General features: G+C 39.6%; 1 protein-coding gene across 5 annotated transcripts in view; it reads left to right on the top strand.

Annotated features, from left to right (window-relative positions):
• Positions 1-228: 228 nt before the first annotated feature.
• The window catches only part of hdac5 (histone deacetylase 5), a 288,826-nt gene continuing 283,054 nt past the window's right edge, over positions 229-6,000 (top strand). For 3 of the 5 annotated variants that reach the window (XM_033035320.1, XM_033035315.1, XM_033035317.1), the window contains exon 1: positions 229-359. The gene's annotated coding sequence lies outside the window, so the exon portion shown is untranslated. The other 2 variants (XM_033035319.1, XM_033035318.1) reach the window with 2 other exon arrangements.

The following is a 6,000-nucleotide window of genomic DNA, read 5'->3' as shown; positions in this document are numbered from 1 at the left end:
TTTAATAGGATAAAACAAGACGTTTTGCAAAGAGAGTGTTGTATCCATGCCTGCCAGGATTTCTCATTCACACACACAGTGCATCTGCTGTTCTGCACTGAGCCACATGCTCTTGCATTATTCATACTGCGCTGATCTAAAGAGGCTATTTTTAGGCCGGAGCTGGGAGGGTGCGCGGTTGGCCGGACGGACGGTCACGTGGCGGGATGTTGTTGCGCGGCGGCGGTGGCGGCGGCGGTGCAAGATGGCGGAGCGTGGAGTTTGACAGCGGGTGCGGGCAGCCGGGGCGGGTGGGGATTAAAACAGCGAGCGTCGCACGGCCCCGGCGCAGCGGACGCCCGCCGACTGGCCGAGCCAAGGTACTGCCCAGAGATCGAGCGCACGGTTTGCACTTTTCATCCCCGGCTACACGATAGGAAGAGATGTCCCCCGTAACATGGCGCTGAAGGGTAGGAGTTTAACTAGTGAAAGGGGGAAGATGCTTTCAGTGGAGCGAGGCCACTCCAAGGACTGCAAAGCAATGCAGAGTAAATTAAAGGACAATGTTTATTTACCGTGGGATGGGAAAAGAGAGTAGGTGTTTTTTAAAGGTATGTTTGCATATTGCGTGGAATGTTATTGTGCGGTGGGACTGGAGGGCAAAAGAGGCAGACAAAGTTTTCTGTGTGATTATTATTTATTGCAGGGACGACATATTTTGCATTTTGTAAATATTTTCTTTATTGTTATCAAACTCAGCCGCACGCTCGTCGTTGATAATAATGCCCAGTATCAATTGTAAATATGAAACGGGCAATTGTGCAACAAGTAATTTAACAAGGTTTACGATATTAACATCATCCATGGGTTACAGAAGAAGTGTTATAATAAAAAACATGCACAAAGCCCGGTTCGTGACACGTTAAAGTACTAAGTTAAACGTGTACTAAATGTTGCCACTGTAATACTTACTGTAACGGTGTGTAAGTTTTTTTTCATGCATTAACTTATGGTTGTGGGGGAAAGAACAAATCCGATTCTTTCCCTGAGGTGATACAATTTTGACATAAGTTTCTGTAAATTTATATACATTTAGGTATACGAATTTAAAATGTCATCTGATACAAACGTTATGTGGAAAATAATCGAGTGACAAGCTTGCTGTCGTAGATTGGCATTGTAGTGATTTTAAAGTTACATTAAGATTTGTCATTAATGCAGCAAAGTAATGCACATTTCATCATCATGTGTTATCACATCTATTTATAATGTGCACACAAAGAAAACTATTTTTTTGTATGGAGAAAAGTATATTCCACGTAAACTGAATTAATACTACTTTCTGCTTTAAAACTGGAACAATTGGGGATGTCTGCTTCCTTAATTACATGGTGGGCAGTGAAAAACAGATGTCATTTTACTCATCAGTAAAACAATAGTTTCATAACTAATTGCAGAATTTTGGTAATATTTATATGTTTATCATTACAACAATCTTAAAGTAATTGTACTTTTTAAAAACGAAAATACACCCAGAAGATGACTTTTGGCTTTCAATGTGCTATATGATCTTAACGTCCAAAAGTCTTAATAAGTCAATCTTAAGATAATGTTAAATAAATCTCGGGGATCTTGGTGATTTTGATGCAGTCATTCGTTTAGTTACTGCTTGGCGGAAGTGACCTTTAAGAATCTGCCAGATATTCTGGAAAAATGTGGTTATTAAAATAAGATAAAAATTAGCATTAATATTCCGAGACTTTCTTATCCACTAATAAGCTTAAATTCCAGATTTCAATTTGCCTTTTATTGCTGACCACTAAATTGTATGGTTCTGACCAAGGAATACTTTTTTTATTGAGCAAGGAGATATACTTGAGCTGACACTTTGTATGGTGACTAATACTCACTGAAGAATTTTTGAGACATAACAGCCTCATGAGCATGTTTCTGTTTGTGAGATTTGCCACTGAGGTGTGTGAAAGAGCTGCCAATGTATTTAAATATGCTTAGCAGTAACAACATATTGTGTGAGTCACATACACCATGAATACCTGTGACTTGCTAAGTCTGTTGTGCTACAGCAGCAGCTTCAGTGTGTTTATGTTTTATTGAAAGAATATCTCTCTATACCTGAAACATTGAGCTTGGGAGTAAATTGTTGCATTTCCTATTTGGGTTAAAAGACTATGAATTTTTCATGGTATTTTTTGTTAGAGCAGATTTCCAGATACTGAAAATGTAACTTTAAAAAGTTAAACTTATATTTTTGTCCATAATTATCCACTTGTGCATGAACAGAACTCCTCAGATATTGGTTTACTAACGAGTGGGTGATCTGTGTATTAATTTTATAGTTGCCAGAAATACTAATTGGTACACAAAAAGGTTGTGTGATATTACATGTTGTGTGATATTGCAAGTATGTGCCATTATTTGCAGGGTCGCGTCCTGATTCACTCAGGGAAAAAACACTGTACTAATGTGTGTGGAAGATCGGTTGCAGTGCTGACTTTTAAGCTCTTGATGGGCTTTGAAATTTGGAACAATTTATTTTTGCTCATTCCATGTTTTATGCTCTTCGTATTCAGTTTTATTGCATTTCCACCCACAATCACATTTAGGTATCATAGTAAACACGGGTTCTCGGATTATATGAATAATGGCAGTGAAAATTAATAATTAACCTAATAGCAAAGTTTTTTAACTGGTGTTGACATGTTTTAAGAAAAAGATTACTGCCTTTTGAGTAATTTTCTATTCTGGAATGAAGATGACTAGCTAGTGACTAGAGAACTGTTTAACTTTTGAAACTCAGTGAGGTTCTACAGCGTAGAATGCCTTCCACTATGACCGAGCAATCTCGCACCTGATTTATGGAAGGCTTTGCTTTTACACTGTTTCAATATCTTGCTTCCAAATGTCTTTGACATTCCACTTGAAGTCATGTTTAGTTTGTTTTCAATCTTCCTTCTAATAGTTTGTGGAAAACCCAAAAAAATGATTTTGCTTAAATAGCGTTTCACATTCTGAATAGTTTTAAACGTCATTAGTACATGTCTTCAAGATGAAGAACAACATTGAACCATTATTTTTTATCAGTTTAAAGCAAATGTTGCCTTTTTGCAGCCTTGTTCACCTATTAATCCTTTTAGTTCCTTTTGTTCCCTGCAAAGGTATAAAACTAGGTCATAGAACATCACTTGAAACTTGGATATTTGGCCTTGTCCTCATCTGCATATTGAGCATTACTAATATTTCCTTTACTGCACTGCCTGCAGATTATTTAAGATATTTCACACTTTAAAATACATAAAAGGCTTTGAGACAAGCCACTTTTCACTAATTTAAATATATTCCCTTACTTTACTTTAAAGGAATTATCAAATGCATGTTTGTTAATGTAAAAGTTGGTAAATGAGTATTTACAGGTGATTGTAAACATTGCATCCGTATGGCACTGAAGAAAGGTTCAGGAATAGTTGAACTAGAATTGTTGACATTCAGGGACAAAGATCATGTAATGCAGGAAAGGAATGATTCGGTCTCCAAAAAGCAACAGAGTAATGAAGAGGAGAAAAAAAACTGTTAGAGGAACTCGGGGAGCGATAGGGGGGGGGGGGGGGGGGGGGGGGGGGGGCATCGAGCAGCATCCGTGGACCCAAAGGGATGGTCAATGTTTTGGTCAATTATGGGAACAGTACTATGTTTCCAGTGCAATAAAGATTTTGATGTTACTCAGCAGTTTGCAAATACCAAGCATTGTCCATCAATGCAGAGGTTAAAGAAAGGAAGTGGCTGAAAGACCAAATAATTTAATGTGGATCAAATTGTTATTTACAGGTACGAGGGACAGCAATCTTAGATAATTCTTTACTGTAGAATATTGGTAATCATGTGCTTTAAGGACATTTCACATAGAAGGTCTTTTGTTTAGCTGTAAAACAGCACTTGGTAAGTAAGTTTACTTTAATGTATACTGCTGAGTGCAGGGAAGAAAGTCTTTGTTATTTCAGGTTTCCAGCATCTGTAGTTTTCCACTCTTCAGTTAGGTAGGAAACGTAAGACTTGACTACAGGTATATTGCTTTAAATAAGGTATAGTGACGTTAAAATAAGGAATGGAAAAAATATTTATTGGTATGGCTTGTTTTAGTAAAAAGAGGAAAGACCTGCAATTTGGTGTAAGTAATTGGAACAAGAATAATTGGTATGGGAGAAATTGTTAGCAGAATATTCTGTGACTGAGTGTTCAAAAAAGATAGTGCACAAAAATAAAGACGCCTTAATGTCCGAACCATGTGGAATAAATAAAAGTGGAAGGAACAGGAACTGCAGAAATCTGGGATTTGGAATATCATAGATCAAATGACCAGTGGCTAGCATTAGTAAAAAAAAAATAAAAAATTTTATTGAACATTTTAAATGTGGGGGGCTTGAGAAGAATAAATGAATCACCTTTGCAGGTATATTGCTAAAAATTCAGATTAAATATTAATGTAGCTATTCTAATTATGAATATAAATACGCCTCTAAAATGGATAAACAAAAATGAAATGGAGTAAAAATGATTTCTACATATATCGCACACGCGCGCACACACACACAAATACACTAGACCAAGTGGGACCCGTTGGGTCCCGTCCCCTCAACGTTGGGGGGAGGGGTGGGGGGGGGGCGGCCTTTGGCAGCGCACACACACTAACCACCCTCCACACACACTAACCCCCCCCCCCTTGATATTATATTAATATTATTCATTCGCTCCTTTTACCCCATTCCCCGCTCTATCCATTCACGCATAACCCCCAACTGCGCAGGCGCGGCTAGGGGGAGGGGGGGTAGTGATTGAGGGGTGGGGGGTTGCAGCGTCACAGGGGAGGGCTGGTTTCCGAAGGGGGCTGGGCAGAGAGGGAGGGGTTGGGCAGAGGGGGAGGGGGAGGGGGGGGGGTCAGAGAGGGAGGGGGTAGAGAGGTAGTGTGAGGGAGAGGGGGTAGAGGGAGGGGGAGGGGGTAATGACCGTTGAGAAAGTTCTGGAAAAGCAATCCAGAAAGCTCGGGAGTGCTCGTCAGCGTTCGTGACATAGGAAGCGTTGTGAGCCCTCGGAAGCCCTCGATTATTTATATTGTTAGACAAGGAAAGGAAGGCCCATATACATAGTTATGAAAGTGAAAGACAGCAGTGGAAATATATCTTTCAATAAGGCAGCAGTGGAAACATCTTTCAATATTGTGGAGCATTTGGGTTCTTCAAGAACGTATGAGCTAAGATGAGGTTGCATCCGTTGCAGTTTTAAAATATACTTTGGAAGTGTGTACCTGTGTACTGTGTAATATTGTATTTATCAATGGCCATTATCCCGATCCCCACCCCACCTTCATTTTATTAAAATGTTTTGGGTTCTTGTTGCTTAAAGGGCCTGCCCCACTTGGGCGTCATTTGCACATCACGCAGATGGCGCGCGAGGATTTTGAGAATCCCAAAATCCCTTCCACTATGGCCGAGCAATATCGCACCTGATTTATGGAAGGCTTTGCTTTTATACTGTTTCAATATCTTGCTTCCAAATGTCTTTGACATTCCACTTGAAGTCATGTTTAGTTTGTTTTCAATCTTCCTTCTAATAGTTCGTGGAAAACCAAAAAAAATGATTTTGCTTAAATTGCGTTTCACATTCTGAATAGTTTTAAACGTCATTAGCACATGTCTTCAAGATGAAGAACAACATCGAACCATTTTATCAGTTTAAAGCAAATGTTGCCTTTTTGCAGCCTTGTTCACCTATTAATCCTTTTAATTCCCTTTGTTCCCTGCAAAGGTATATTATTTTTATCAGTTTTGAGAATCCCAAAATCCTGGGGCGCCGCACGCCACCGTGCATCACTGCATATGTCACCACGCACCATGCAGGCGTAATGCATGCCATGCGCGCGTCACGCGTGCGTTATGACGCGCTTGTCGTGACGCTTAAATGATGTCACGTAACTGACCCCAAGTGGGACAGGACCTTAACTTTGTTTGT

Source organism: Amblyraja radiata, chromosome 16 (genome assembly GCF_010909765.2).
Source record: "Amblyraja radiata isolate CabotCenter1 chromosome 16, sAmbRad1.1.pri, whole genome shotgun sequence".
NCBI lineage: Eukaryota > Metazoa > Chordata > Chondrichthyes > Rajiformes > Rajidae > Amblyraja > Amblyraja radiata.
Note: the sequence above shows the minus strand (reverse complement) of the source record. Positions and strands in the feature narration are given on the sequence as shown.